Genomic DNA, 16,533 nt, shown 5'->3' on the forward strand with positions numbered 1-16,533 from the left:
TAAGGAAGAGCTTTCCCTTTTCCCTGATTTATTCATTTATCATAAGTATGGACTCATGATTTATTTTATTTTATTCAATAGGTTATAATCTGTTACTATCATTATTCATTTTGAAGATAAAATTATCTCAAATTTGGCCTCTGGGGAGCCCTGCCATCCGATTCCTGATGACATGTCCCGATAGTTTTTTTTACACATGACCTCATTTTCTAGTATAAGGTGTTCCAGACTGATCTTGTACTTTCCCTGCCCCAATCCTAGAATTGGCTATTTCTCCAAGAAGCCCTGGCTATTTTAGGGGGAAATGATATTTAACAACCAGGTTCTGGGCACTGGGTGGGCACATTGATATTTAGGTTTCATTATTTCTAGGCCCTTCCAAAGGAAAAACTTAGAAATAAAGTTTTATAATACACACACATATGAACATACATAAACACAAATACATATATTTTAAACAATTAGTTCATACTTACAGCATTAATTCCAATTCAATACTAATAATGGAATAAACCAATATCACATGTCTCCTGATATAATGCACAAAAAGGACACAAAAAAACTCAGTATTCCTGCTAAAACTTCCTAGCCTGAATATAATCATGTGGAATCATCACAAAATGTAAATATGAACATTCTACATAAAAATTGGCCTCTACTCTTCAAAAATATCAATGTCATGGTAAAAAAAGAACGTAAAAAACTAAAGGACGCTAAAGAGAAATGACAACTAAATGTAATGTGTGATCCTATATAGGACCCTTGATCGGGGAGGAAATTTCAATAACAGACTGTGCAGTAAAATAGAGGGGAAAGCTTTGGGACCTAATTTGTTTCAGTGGTAGATTATCAAACACAACAACTAATGCACAAGCAACAGAAAACAAAATAGGTAACTAGAACCTCATAAAAGTTAGTCTTTTGATGAATATAAGTATTTATCAAAAACGTAAAGAGACAACCTACAGACTGGGAAAAAAAATCTTTGAAAACAATATAACCAATAAGGGTCTGATATCTAAAATATATAGAAAACTTCTACAATGTAACAACAAAAAGACAACCCAATCAAAACTAGGCAAAGGACATGAACAGACACTCCATCAAAGAGGATATTCAAATGGACAACAGACACATGAAAAGGTGCTTGTCATTAGCTATCAGAGAAATGTAAATCAAAACCACAATGAAATACCACTTCACTCCCACTAGCATGGCCAAAACAAACAAATAAAATAACAAGTGTTGGAGGGGATGTGGACAAATTGGAACCCTCATCCATTGTTGGTGAGAATGTAAAATGGTACAACAGTTGTAGAAAACAGCTTGGCAGTTCCTCAAAAAACTAGAGGTAGAGCTGCCATATCACCCAGCAATTCCACTCCTAGGTATATATACCCTAGGGATCTAATAGAAGTGACACAAACAAACACATACACACCTAATGTTATGGACTGAATTGTGTCCCCCCCCAAAAAATGGGTTGTAAATCCTAACCTCTTGAGTTGATCTCCTTTGAGATATAAAACAAGCAAATCGAAACCAGCAGAGATGGCGAAAGAGAGATGCCAAGCCACATGAAGATAGTCAAGGAGCAGAACAGACAAGGACCCTCCTCCAGAGCAGACAGAGAAGCCTTCCCCTAGAGCTGGCACCCTGAATTCGGAATTCTAGCCTCATCAACTGTGAGAAAATAAATTTCTGTTTGTTAAAGCCACCCACTTGTAGTATTTCTATTGTAGCAGCACTGGATAACTAAGACAGAATTTAGGACCAGGAGAGTGGGGTGCTGCTCTAACAGACACCTAAAATGTGGAAGTGGTTTTGGAATCAGGAAATGTGTAGAGGCTGGAAGAATTCTAAGGTGCCTAATAGTAAAAGCCTAGATTGCCCTGAAAAGATGGTTGGTAGAATTATGGACCTCAAAGGCAATTCTGGTGAGGGCTCAGAAGGAAGCAAGGAGAGGTATAGAGAAAGTATCTACCATTTTAGAGAACTGAGAAAACGGTGGGATTGGGGTAGTCTCACTTCCTCTAACTTCACAAGGAGAAAGGAGAATTAAGATCAACAGCCCAAGGCTGATTCCTATGAGGCAGAGGTCAGATATACCTCCACCCTCCAACCTTTTTACCAATTCTGACATCGACCGCCCCTCCCACAGCACTCTCTACTTCTCTGATGGGTTTGAGAATTCGTTGCAATGGCCACACAGAACTCACAGACAATACTCACAGTTATGAGGTTTATTACTGAAGTATAAAATCCATTGCCGACGAGTCAATTCTGACTCATAACGACCCTGTGGGACAGAGTAGAACTGCCCCATAGAGTTTCCAAGGAGCGCCTGGTGAATTTGAACTGCCGACCTTTTGGTTAGCAGCTGTAGCACTTAACCACTATAGTGAAGTAGCAGGTTACAAGTCAGGATCAAAAACAACTCAAGATAGAATTCTTCGATCAGGACAGCCTCTTCTGAGCCATGCCCACAGGAAGTCCTCTCTCTGGCCCTTGGCTTCTTGGCCTGGCCAATGCCTTACTCAAGCAAGTGTTACAAAGCTCTTTTAGCTCAGCCAATAAGTGCCCAGAGGCATGTCACTCCACCAGTAAGCTTTGATTCTCTCACTTCGTAGGCCAGGAAGCCCACCACACAGTGTCCTGCTAGTCTCCTAATTCTGCTGCCTTGGCTACCGCTTTTTCTAGCCAGTGCTTCTTGCCACCTCCAGCGTTACAGCTCTCAGTCTCTGTCCTGGTTCTGCTGCCTCTGCTGCCTCTCTGTATCTTCCTGTGTTACGGCTCCTCTTTCTTCTCCATGTCTCCCTATAAGCCTAGCAGGATGAAAGAACTGACCAATCCCCTTGTTAGGGTCCCATATACCATATGTGCATGGTCCCATCCCCACAAGGGTACCACACAGCTTATTTCCATTATTAGTAAGCCATTCAATCCACTTGGTGGGCCACAAGTACCTCATTTGCATAGTCCCACCTACTCATTTGGCAGGAGATACAAAGACTGAGGCTAGAACAGCCATATTAAGTAATTCACTGCACTGCAAGAATACATATGGCAAGGGGGGCCAAGATGGCTGACTGGTAGAAGCTACCTCGGATCCCTCTTGCAACAAAGACTCGGAAAAACAAGTGAATCGATCACATACATGACAATCTACGAACGCTGACCAACAAACACAGATTTAAAGAGTTGACCTGAGTGACAGAGACTGAGCACGAACAACCACGGGGAAGCATCGACTGTTTTCGGAGCCTGAAGCCAGCGTCCCAGTCAGAAAACCTTGGCGCCGGGCTTTGCACTGGGCGCAGGGGAGCTGAGCATGGCATCCTGAGACGGTGCAAACAGGGCACAGCCCTAGCCCCCTGAACTGACCTCGGGGGAAGCCCAGCCACTGCACGCAGGCAGCCCAGCGACGCGGCTGACAGGAGGAGAAGTAACCAGGAGGCAGAGACTGGTTTTGGAGCCAGGAAAGCGGCGTCCCAGCAGGGGAACCTTGGCGCTGGGCTTTGGACTGGGAGCGGAGGAACTAACTGCGGCCTCTGAGACAACGCAAGCACGGGACCCGGGCCTGACCCTCGGGGGAAATCTCTACCCAGCCAGCGCAAACAGTCAACGTGCCCCCCTCGGGAATCTCAGATAAAACAGTCATCCCAAGCAAGATAAGTAACTTTGTCTATATTCCAGGGTGCTACTCTCTCCTATTTATCTGAACCCTCCCCTCCCCTTCCCAGGCGGTTTCATTAACATTGGAATTTCCTGAGCCAGAGAGTAAACTGCTCTGCGGTTTTTCTTTCTTTTTTTTTTTGTCTTTTCCTAACCCATTCTCCTGGCCTGAGAGAAGCAGCTACAGAAAACTCAGGGACCAAAAATCCTTCCCTAATTGGACTAAAAACACAGAACCAGCTCCAGCCCAGCATATGTGATCCACAGTCTTGGGAATTCATCCCTACAGGGAACAAGGTAGCTATTATAATGCAAAGACATTTCTGATAGGGATCTGACTGTAATTGTTTTAGCGGATTACTGGAAAGACAAGTTTCCCAGGTCTGATATCTCTGCATATTCAACAGAGCCCTCACTGACCCACAACAGGGAACTGAGGGCTGAAGCTCCCCCCAGACCACCTACCCTCCGGCCTTAGGGGTCTAAGAAGGGTGACACCTACCAATCTGTACAGGTACATGCACTGGGTGCCTAAGGTACAGCTGCAGAGCCCACCTACCAAAGCGCTTTAGGAATACAGACACACCTACCTCACTGGCACTTGGGGGAAACCTGTCAGCATCCTGCCCCCCTAGAGTGTGTACCCTTGCTGCTACTAGAATCTGGTGCACACAACTATCACCACTACGTCTCAAGGTGGATAGATGACAGTCTGCACCACACACTTGATGACCCAAAATCAGATTCTACTCAAGAATAGTGAATGGACTCTTAGGCTTATATATCTGGTAACAACCCAAACCAGCTGGTAATAGGACATAAGAGACTCAAGGGCTACAACAATCAAGACAGCGCAATCTAATAGCCCATCTACATATACTGAAAGAAAACAAAACAAGATAAGACTCAGTGAGCAAATATACAACAAATCACTACAATATTTTAGTGATGGCTCAGAGACAGCAGTCAATATCAAACCACATAAAGAAGCAGACCATGATTACTTCTACAACTCCCCAAACTAAAGAATCAAAATCTATCCCAAATGAAGATACAATCCTGGAATTGCCAGATGCAGAATATAAAAAACCAATTTACAGAATGCCTCAAGACATCAGGGATGACCTCAAAAATGAAACAAGGCAATCTACAGAAAAAGCCAAGGAACACACTGATAATGCAGTTGAAGGAATCAAAAAGATTATTCAAGAACATAGTGGAAAAATTAATAAGTTGCAAGAATCCATAGTGAGACAACATTCAGAAATCCAGAATATAAACAATAAAATTACAGAATTAGACAACGCAATGGGAAGTCAGAGGAGCAGACTCGAGCAATTGGAATGCAGAGTGGGTAATCTGGAGGACCAGGGAATTGACACCAATATAGCTGAAAAAAATCAGATAAAAGAATTTTAAAAAATGAAGAAACCCTAAGAGTCATGTGGGACTCTGCCAAGAAGAATAACTTCATTGTGACTGGAGTCCCAGAACAGGGAGGGAGGACAGGAAACACAGAGAGAATAGTTGAAGATCTGTTGGCAGAAAACTTCCCTGACATCATGAAACATGAAAGGATGTCTATCCAAGATACTCATCGAACCGGATTTAAGATTGATCCAAACAGAAAATCACCAAGACATATTATCCTCAAACTTGCCAAAACCAAAGATGAAGAGAAAATTTTAAAAGCAGCCAGGGAGAAAAGAAAGGTCTCCTTCAAGGGAGAATCAATAAGAATAAGTTCAGACTACTCAGCAGAAACCATGCAGTCAAGAAGGCAATGGGATAACATATCTAGAGCACTCAAGGAGAAAAACTGCCAGGCAAGGATCATATATCCAGCAAAACTCTCTCTCAAATATGAAGGTGAAATTAAAACATTTACAGATAAACACAAGCTTAGAGAATTTGCAAAAACCAAACCAAAGCTACAAGAAATACTAAAGGAAATTGGTCAGAAAGCCAATAATATCAGATACCAGCACAACACAAGGTCACAGAACAGAACATCCTGATATCAAGTCAAACAGGGAAATCACAAAAACAAATTAAGATTAATTTTAAAAAGAAAAAAAATGCTCAAGACAGAATAATTGAAGTCGATATGTAAAAGACCACAATAATCAAAAAGAGGGACTAAATACAGGTGGCATAGAACTGCCATATGGAGAGGGATACAAGGTGATATAGGACAATACAAGTTAGGTTTTTACTTAGAAAAATAGGGGTAAATATTAAGGTAACCACAAAGAGGTATAACAAGTCCATAACTCAAAATAAAAACCAAGAAAAACATAACGACTCAGCAAACCTATAGTCAACTACTATGAAAATGAGGAACACACAATTTACAAAGAAAAACATCTCAGCACAAAAAACTAAGTGGAAAAATGAACTTGTCAACAACACACATAAAAAGGCATCAAAATGACAGCACTAAACACATACTTACCTATAATTACGCTGAATGTAAATGGACTGAACGCACCAATAAAGAGACAGAGAGTCTCAGACTGGATAAAGAAACACGATCTGTCTATATCCTGCCTACAAGAGACACACCTTAGAGACACAAACAAAAACTCAAAGGATGGAAAAAATATATCAAGCAAACAATAAGCAAAAAAGAAGAGGAGTAGCAATATTAATTTCTGACAAAATAGACTTTAAATTTAAATCCACCACAAAGGATAAAGAAGGACACTACATAATGATTAAAGGGACAATTGACCAGGAAGATATAACCATATTAAATATTTATGCACCCAATGACAGGGCTGCAAGATATATGAAACAAACTTTAACAGAACTGAAAAGTGAGATAGACACCTCCACAATTATAGCAGGCGACTACAACACACCACTTTCGGAGAAGGAGAAGACATCCAGTAAGAAGCTCAATACAGACACGGAAGACCTAATTGCTACAATCAACCAACTTGACCTCACAGACTTATAAAGAACGTTCCACCCAACTGCTGCAAAGTATACTTTTTTTTCCAGCGCACATGGAACATTCTCCAGAATAGACCACATATTAAGTCATAAAACAAACCTTTCCAGAAGCCAAAACATCGAAATATTACAAAGCATCTTCTCAGACCACAAGGCCATAAAAGTGGAAATCAATAACAGAAAAATTAGGGAAAAGAAATCAAATACCTGGAAACTGAACAATACCCTCCTGAAAAAAGACTGCGTTATAGAAGACATTAAGGAGGGAATAAAGAAATTAATAGAATACAACGAGAATGAAAACACTTCCTATCAAAACCTCTGGGACACAGCAAAAGCAGTGCTCAGAGGCCAATTTATATCGACAAATGCACACATACATAAAGAAGAAAGAGCCAAAATCAGAGAACTGTCCCTACAACTTGAACAAAGAGAAAGCGAGCAACAAAAGAATCCATCAGGCACCAGAAGAAAACAAATCATAAAAATTAGAGCTGCATGGATAGAAAGACTTAACATAGTAAAAATGTCTATTCTACCAAAAGCCATCTATACATTTAACGCACTGCCGATCCAAATTCCAATGTCATATTTTAAGGGGATAGAGAAACAAATCACCAATTTCATATGGAAGGGAAAGAAGCCTTGGATAAGCAAAGCACTACTGAAAAAGAAGAAGAAAGTGGGAGGCCTCACTTTACCTGATTTCAGAACCTATTATACAGCCACAGTAGTCAAAACAGCCTGGTACTGGTACAACAACAGGCACATAGACCAATGGAACAGAATTGAGAACCCAGACATAGATCCATCCACGTATGAGCAGCTGATATTTGACAAAGGACCAGTGTTAATTAATTGGGGAAAAGAAAGCCTTTTTAACAAATGGTGCTGACATAACTGGATATTCATTTGCAAAAAAATGAAACAGGACCCATACCTTAAACCATGAACAAAAACTAACTCCAAGTGGATCAAAGACCTAAACATAAAGACTAAAACGATAAAGATCATGGAAGAAAAAATAGGGAAAACGTTAGGAGCCCTAATACAAGGCATAAACAGAATACAAAACATTACCAAAAATGATGAAGAGAAACCCGATAACTGGGAGCTCCTAAAAATCAAACACCTATGCTCATCTAAAGACTTCACCAAAAGAGTAAAAAGACCACCTACAGACTGGGAAAGAATTTTCAGCTATGACATCTCCGACCAGCGCCTGATCTCTAAAATCTACATAATTCCGTCAAAACTCAACCACAAAAAGACGAACAACCCAATCAAGAAGTGGGCAAAGGATATGAACACACATTTCACTAAAGAAGATATTCAGGCAGCCAACAGATACATGAGAAAATGCTCACGATCATTAGCCATTAGAGAAATGCAAATTAAAACTACGATGAGATTCCATCTCACACCAGCAAGGCTGGCATTAATCCAAAAAACACAAAATAATAAATGTTGGAGAGGCTGCGGAGAGATTGGAACTCTTATACACTGCTGGTGGGAATGCAAAATGGTACAACCACTTTGGAAACCTATCTGGCGTTATCTTAAACAGTTAGAAATAGAACTACCATACAACCCAGAAATCCCACTCCTGGGAATATACCCTAGAGATACAAGAGCCTTCATACAAACAGATATATGCACACCCATGTTTATTGCAGCTCTGTTTACAATAGCAAAAACTTGGAAGCAACCCAGGTGTCCATCAATGGATGAATGGGTAAATAAATTGTGGTATATTCACACAATGGAATACTACGCATCGATAAAGAACAGTGACGAATCTGTGAAACATTTCATAACATGGAGGAACCTGGAAGGCATTATGCTGAGCGAAATTAGTCAGAGGCAAAAGGACAAATATTGTATAAGACCACTATTATAAGATCTTGAGTAATAGCAAAAGTGAGAAGAACACATACTTTTGTGGTTACGAGGGGGGGAGGGAGGGAGGGTGGGAGAGGGTTTTTTATTGATTAATCAGTAGATAAGACATGCTTTAGGTGAAGGGAAAGACAACACTCAATACATGGAAGGTCAGCTCAATTGGACTGGACCAAAAGCAAAGAGGTTTCCGGGATAAAATGAATGCTTCAAACGTCAGTGGAGCAAGGGCGGGGGTCTGGGGAACATGGTTTGCGGGGACTTCTAAGTCAATTGGCAAAATAATTCTATTATGAAATCATTCTGCATCCCACTTTGAAATGTGGCGTCTGGGGACTTAAAGGCTAACAAGCGGCCATCTAAGATGCATCAATTGGTCTCAACCCACCTGGAGCAAAGGAGAATGAAGAACACCAAGGCCACACGACAACTAAGAGCCCAAGAGACAGTAAGGGCCACATGAACCAGAGACCTACATCATCCTGAGACCAGAAGAACTAGTTGGTGCCCGGCCACAATCGATGACTGCCCTGACAGGGAGCACAGCAGAGGACCCCTGAGGGAGCAGGAGATCAGTGGGACACAGACCCCAAATTCTCATAAAAAGACCAAACTTAATGGTCTGACTGAGACTAGAGGAATCCCCGCGGCCATGGTCCCCAGACCTTCTGTTGGCACAGGACAGGAACCATCCCCGAAGGCAACTCATCAGACATGAAAGGGACTGGTCAGCGGGTGGGAGAGAGACGCTGATGAAGAGTGAGCTAATTATATCAGGTGGACACTTGAGATTGTGTTGGCAACTCTTGTCTGGAGGGGGGATGGGAGGATAGAGAGAGACAGAAGCCGGCAAAATTGTCACGAAAGGAGAGACTGAAAGGGCTGACTGAAGAGGAGGAGAGCAAGTGGGAGTAGGGAGTGAGATGTATGTAAACTTATATGTGACAGACTGAATGGATTTGTAAACGTTCACTTGAAGCTTAATAAAAGTTAATAAAAAAAATTAGAGCTGAACTCAATGAATTAGAGAACAAAAAAACAATTGAAAGAATTAACAAAGCCAAAAGCTGGTTCTTCGAAAAAATTAACAAAATTGATAAACCGTTGGCCAGACTGACTAAAGAAATACAGGAAACAAATAACCTGAATAAGAAATGAGATGGGCCACATCACAACAGACCCAACTGAAATTAAAAGAATCATATCAGATTATTACGAAAAATTGTACTCTAACAAATTTGCAAACCTTGAAGAAATGGATGAATTCCTAGAAAAACACTACCTACCTAAACTAACACAATCAGAAGTAGAACAACTAAATAGACCCATAACAAAAAAAGAGATTGAAAAGGTAATCAAAAAACTCCCAACAAAAAAAGCCCTGGCCTGTACGGCTTTACTGCAGAGTTCTACCAAACTTTCAGAGAAGGGTTAACACCACTATTACTAAAGGTATTTCAAAGCATAGAAAAGGAGGGAGTACTACCTAACTCATTCTATGAAGCCACCATATCCGTGATACCAAAACCAGGTAAAGACATCACAAAAAAAGAAAATTGCAGACCTATATCCCTCATGAACATAGATGCAAAAATCCTCAACAAAATTCTAGCCAATAGAATTCAACAACATATCAAAAAAATAATTCACCATGACCAAGTGGGATTTATACCAGGTATGCAAGGCTGGTTTAATATTAGAAAAACCATTAATGTAATCCACCATTTAATAAAACAAAAGACAAAAACCGCATGATCTTATCAATTGATGCAGAAAAGGCATTTGACAAAGTCCAACACCCATTCATGATAAAAACACTCAGCAAAATAGCAATTGAAGGAAAATTCCTCAACATAATAAAGGCATTTTTTTTTATACAAAGCCAACAGCCAGCATCACTCTAAATGGAGAGAGCCTGAAAGCATTTCCCTTGAGAACGGCAACCAGAAAAGGATGCCCTTTATCACCGCTCTTATTCAACATTGTGCTAGAGGTCCTAGGCAGAGGAATTAGGCTAGACAAAGAAATAAAGGGCATCCAGATTGGCAAGGAGGAAGTAAAATTATCTCTATTTGCAGATGACATGATCTTATACACAGAAAACCCTAAGGAATCCTCCAGAAAACTACTGAAACTAATAGAAGAGTTTGGCAGAGTCTCAGGTTATAAGAGAAACATACAAAAATCACTTGGATACCTCTACATCAACAAAAAGAACATCGAAGAGGAAATAACCAAATCAATAGCATTCACAGTAGCCCCCAAGAAGATAAAATACTTAGGAATAAATCTTACCAAAGATGTAAAACACGTATACAAAGAAAACTACAAAGTACTACTGCAAGAAACTAAAAAGGACCTACTTAAGTGGAAAAACATACCTTGCTCATGGATAGGAAGACTTAACATAGTAAAAATGTCTATTCTACCAAAAGCCATCTATACATACAATGCACTTCCGATTCAAATTCCAATGACATTTTTTAATGTGATGGAGAAACAAATCACCAACTTCTTATGGAAGGGAAAGAAGCCTTGGATAAGCAAAGCATTACTAAAAAAGAAGAAGAAAGTGGGAGGCCTCACTCTACCTGATTTTAGAACTTATTATACAGCCACAGTAGTCAAAACAACCTGGTACTGGTACAACAACAGGCACAGAGACCAATGGAACAGAATTGAGAACCCAGATATAAATCCATCCACGTATGAGCAGCTGATATTTGACAAAGGACCAGTGTCAGTAAATTGGGGAAAAGATAGTCTTTTTAACAAATGGTGCTGGCATAACTGGATATCCATTTGCAAAAAAATGAAACAGGACCCATACCTCACACCATGCACAAAAACTAACTCCAAGTGGATCAAAGACCTAAACATAAAGACTAAAACGATAAAGATCATGGAAGAAAAAATAGGGACAACGTTAGGAGCCCTAATTCAAGGCATAAACAGAATACAAAACATTACCAAAAATGACAAAGAGGAACCAGATAACTGGGAGCTCCTAAAAATCAAACACCTATGCTCATCTAAAGACTTCACCAAAAGAGTAAAAAGACCACCTACAGATCGGGAAAGAATTTTCAGCTATGACATCTCCAACCAGCACCTGATCTCTGAAATCTATATGATTCTGTTAAAACTCAACCACAAAAAGACAAACAACCCAATCAAGAAGTGGGCAAAGGATATGAACACACACTTCACTAAAGAAGATATTCAGGCAGCTAACAGATACATGAGAAAATGCTCTCGATCATTAGCCATTAGAGAAATGCAAATTAAAACTATGATGAGATTCCATCTCACTCCAACAAGGCTGGCATTAATCCAAAAAACACAAAATAATAAATGTTGGAGAGGCTGCGGAGAGATTGGAACTCTTATACACTGCTGGTGGGAATGTAAAATGGTACAACCACTTTGAAATCTATCTGGCATTTTCTTAAACAGTTAGAAATAGAACTACCATACAACCCAGAAATCCCACTCCTGGGAATATACCCTAGAGAAATAAGAACCTTCACACAAACAGATATATGCACACCCATGTTTATTGCAGCTCTGTTTACAATAGCAAAATGCTGGAAGCAACCAAGGTGTCCATTAACGGATGAATGGTTAAATAAATTGTGGTATATTCACACAACGGAATACTACACATCAATAAAGAACAGTGAGGAATCTGTGAAACATTTCATAACATGGAGGAACCTGGAAGGCATTATTCTGAGCGAAATTAGTCAGAGGCAAAAGGACAAATATTGTATAAGACCACTATTATAAGATCTTGAGAAATAGTATAAACTGAGAAGAACACATACTTTTGTGGTTACGAAGGGGGGAGGGAGGGGGGTAGGAGAGGGTTTTTTACTGATTAGTTAGTACATAAGAACTACTTTAGGCGAAGGGAAGGACAATACTCAATACATGGAAGGTTAGCTCAACTGGACTGGACCAAAAGCAAAGAAGTTTCTGGGATAAACTGAATGCTTCAAAGGTCAGTGGAGCAAGGGCGGGGGTTTGGGTACCATGGTTTAAGGGGACTTCTAAGTCAATTGGCAAAATAATTCTATTATGAAAACATTCTGCATCCCACTTTGAAGTGTGGCATCTGGGGTCTTAAATGCTAACAAGTGGCCATCTAAGATGCATCAATTGGTCTCAACCCACCTGGAGCAAAGGAGAATGAAGAACACCAAGGTCACACGATAACTAAGAGCCCAAGAGACAGAAAGGGCCACATGAACCAGCGACTTACATCATCCTGAGACCAGAAGAACTAGTTGGTGCCCGGCCACAACCGATGACTGCCCTGACAGGGAGCACAACAGAGAACCCCTGAGGGAGCAGGAGATCAGTGGGATGCAGACCCCAAATTCTCACAAAAAGACCATACTTAATGGTCTGACTGATACTAGAGGAATCCCGGAGGTCATGGTCCCCAAACCTTCTGTTGGCCCAGGACAGGAACCATTCCTGAAGACAACTCATCAGACATGGAAGGGACTGGACAGTGGGTAGGAGAGAGATGCTGATAAAGAGTGAGCTATTTGTATCAGGTGGACACTTGAGACTGTGTTGGCATCTCCTGTCTGGAGGGGAGATAGGAGGGTAGAGAGGGTTAGAAACTGGCAAAATTGTCATGAAAGGAGAGACTGGAAGGGCTGACTCATTAAGGGGAGAGTAAGTGGGAGTATGGAGTAAGGTGTATATAAGCTGATATGTGACAGACTGACTTGATTTGTAAACGTTCACTTAAAGCTCAATAGAAATTATTAAAAAATAAAAAAAAAAAGAATACATATGGCACCAGCAACAGAGTGTTGCTAGAAATGCAGATGTTAAATGTATTTCTGGTGCGGCTTTAAAAGGAAATAATGAAAATGTGATTGGACAATGGAAGAAGGATGATGCTTTTTATGCAGTAGCAGAGAACTTGTCTGAATTATGTTGAAATATTTGGTGGATGGCAGAATTTGTAAGTGATGAACTTGGATATTTAGCTGAGGAGACTTCTCGGCAAGATCTTAAAGGTGCCGCGTGGTAGTAAAATGCAAGAAGAGCAAGATGGACTTAAAAATGCTCTGTGGAAAATAAAAACAGAACTTAAAGATCTGGAAAATTCTGTCCTATAAAGTAAGGACACATGTCCTAGAATGTTCACCAAGGATGTGGCTACACAAACGTTTGTTAAAGAGATTAAGCCTGTGACTGACAGATATAACCAACTACCACAGCAGAAAACTCCATCAGCTTAGACTGAAGGGAATAGAGAAAGAACAAAAGGAGAGAATGCTGTCTACTTCTTGGAATTCTACCTGCAAGAAACAGACCAAAGGAACTACATCTGTCATCCTCCCAAAAAAGAAAAGGACCATCCAGGGAGCAGCTTGGAGATCAGCATAACTGTTGGAAAGAGCACAAAAAGTAGGGCCTTCATGGTTTCAAAGGGTGGGGCCGTGGTCTTCTCGATCGCAAATGGTGGGGCCACAGCCTCCTGGGTTTCAAAGAGTTGGATCTTCACCAACTCAGTTCCTGAGTGTGGGGCTGCCACCCAAAGCTGAGGGGGTGGGGTTGCCATGCCCAAGAGGCAGAAGAATGGGGCCTGCCAGGGCCTAGGGGGTAGGGTCACCACTCAGATGGACTAGGAGAATGAGGCCCACCTAAAGCCAAGGCAGCAGAGTTGCCATCCTAGAGGGCCTGGAAAGCGGAGCTGAAGCCCAAGGCCAAGGAGCCTCCACCCAGAATCCAAAGAGTGTAGCCAACATCTAGAGTCTGGAGAGCAGGGTCATTGCCCAGATGGTCTCAGAGAACAGAGGACTATTTTCAAGCCTTCAGAGCTAATGTAAATTGTTCTGCTGGGCTTTGGACCTGCTCGGTGCCCAGTATCGCTTCTTTCCCTCCAATTTCTCCCACTTATAATGAAATGTATACCTTGTGCCTATTCCACCATTGTACTTTGGATGCGAATAACGCATATTCTAGATTTCACGGGTTCTCAGATGAAGAGGAATTTTTGCCCCAGGATGGAATACGCATAATGTCCACTCATATTTGATCTAGATGATTCAGAAAATGAGATTTTGGACTTGGAGTTGATTTAAGACTTGGGATGATGTGATGGGCTGAATGTGTTTTGTATGTGGCAAATACAAATTTGGGGGGTCAAAGGATAGAATGTTATGGATTGAATTGTGCCCCCAAATTATGGGTTGGAAATCCTAACCTCTATGCCTGTGGTTATAATCCCATTTGGATATGGGTTGTCTTTGTTATGTTAATGAGGTAGGATCAATATAGGATTTGTCTTGAATCAATCTCTTTTGAGATATAAAACAGATAAAACAAGCAATTGAAAGCAGATGAGGAAAGAGAGATGCCAATCCACGTGATAATCACCCAAAAACAGAAGCTCAGAAAGAGGACTTTTCTCCAGAGCAGACAGAGAAAGCCTTCCCCTAGAGCTAGCATCATGAATTCAGACTTCCAGCCTCCTAAACTGTGAGAAAATAAATTTTCATTTGTTAAAACTACCCACTTGTGGTATTTCTATTATAGCAGCACTGGCTAGCTAAGACAATTATATTCATCACACTATTCACAATAGCAAAAAGATGAAAAAAACCTAAGTGCCCATCAACGGATGAATGGATAAGTAAAATGTAGTCTATACATACAATGGAATACTACTCAGCAATAAAGAAAAATGAGTTCCTAAAACATCTTGGAATATGGATGAACCTGGAGTGGAATAACTCAATCACAAAAAAACAAATTTTGTATTTCTGACTTTTATGAAATGACATGAACAAGTAAATATATAGAAACTAATGTTCATTTGTGGTCACCAGGGATTGGGGAGGAGGGAGATTCACTATCTAAATAGAAGATAATTGCTATTTTTGGTGATGGGAAACGTAACACTGAATGAGGGTGAAGTATACACAACCTGATGAAGGTAAATGACGTCACTAAAAAGTACACAAGAAAAAAGAGCCTGTTAGTAATTGTTATGGCATATATAATTTTAAAACAACAGCAAATATATATATATATATCTCGCATGGGTATACAGGTATGCATGTAGGCAAATAAATGTATTAAAAAAAAAACCATTGCTGTTGATTTCAACTCATAGGGACACTATAGGACAGAGCAGAACTGCCCCATAGGATTTCCAAGGAGCACCTGGTAGATTCAAACTGAAAACTTTTTGGTGAGCAGTCGTAGCTCTTAACCACTATGCCACCAGAGCTCCAATAAATGTATAGGTACATGTATATGTGTGTATATATAGGTGCATGCATATGTATATGTATCTGCATCTATGTAATTGTGTGCACATATATTCATATATATATATAATAAAGCACATGGAGGCATAGTTAACGGATACTTCTTAGACATAACCAAACACCTCCCAGGATTAGTTTTCTGAGTTTGAAGAATTAGGATCATAGTCTTGTTGGGCATCTTGGTAAATTGGCATAAAGTCATATTCTACATCTTTGGTGAATAGTGTCTGGGATCTTAAAAGCTTGCAACTGGCTAAGATAGAACTATTGGTCTATACTCCTCTGGAGCAAAAGGAAACTAAAAACTCAAAGAAAAAACTAATCTACAGGACAAATAATCTATATGAACCACGGCCTTATCGATCATGAGACTAGAAGAACTAGACCATGCTGGCTACCACTACCGACTGTTCTAATCAGGGCGACAATAGATGCACTCTGATAGAAGGAGAGAAAAATGTGGAACAGAACCTCAAATTCCTTAAAAAAAAAAAAAAACAGACCTGCTGAACCGGTTCAGAGGGGAAGGCTCCCCAAGACTATAGCCTTGAAATACTCTTCAAATCTTGAACTGAAACTAACCCGAGGTCACCTTAAAGCTAAATAACAAATGGGCTCAAAAACTAATGAATACCACCTGTAACTCCTGTGATCCTTTAAAAATATCAACTATATGAGACCAAACAGTCAACAACTACTT

The 16,533-nt window shown here is 40.4% G+C and overlaps 1 protein-coding gene across 4 annotated transcripts in view; it reads right to left on the reverse strand.

The window, feature by feature from the left end:
- Nucleotides 1–16,533, reverse strand: part of ZNF157 (zinc finger protein 157) — an 86,695-nt gene that overhangs the window by 37,560 nt on the left and 32,602 nt on the right. The window lies entirely within an intron of this gene.

This window comes from Elephas maximus, chromosome X, assembly GCF_024166365.1.
Source record: "Elephas maximus indicus isolate mEleMax1 chromosome X, mEleMax1 primary haplotype, whole genome shotgun sequence".
Lineage (NCBI taxonomy): Eukaryota > Metazoa > Chordata > Mammalia > Proboscidea > Elephantidae > Elephas > Elephas maximus.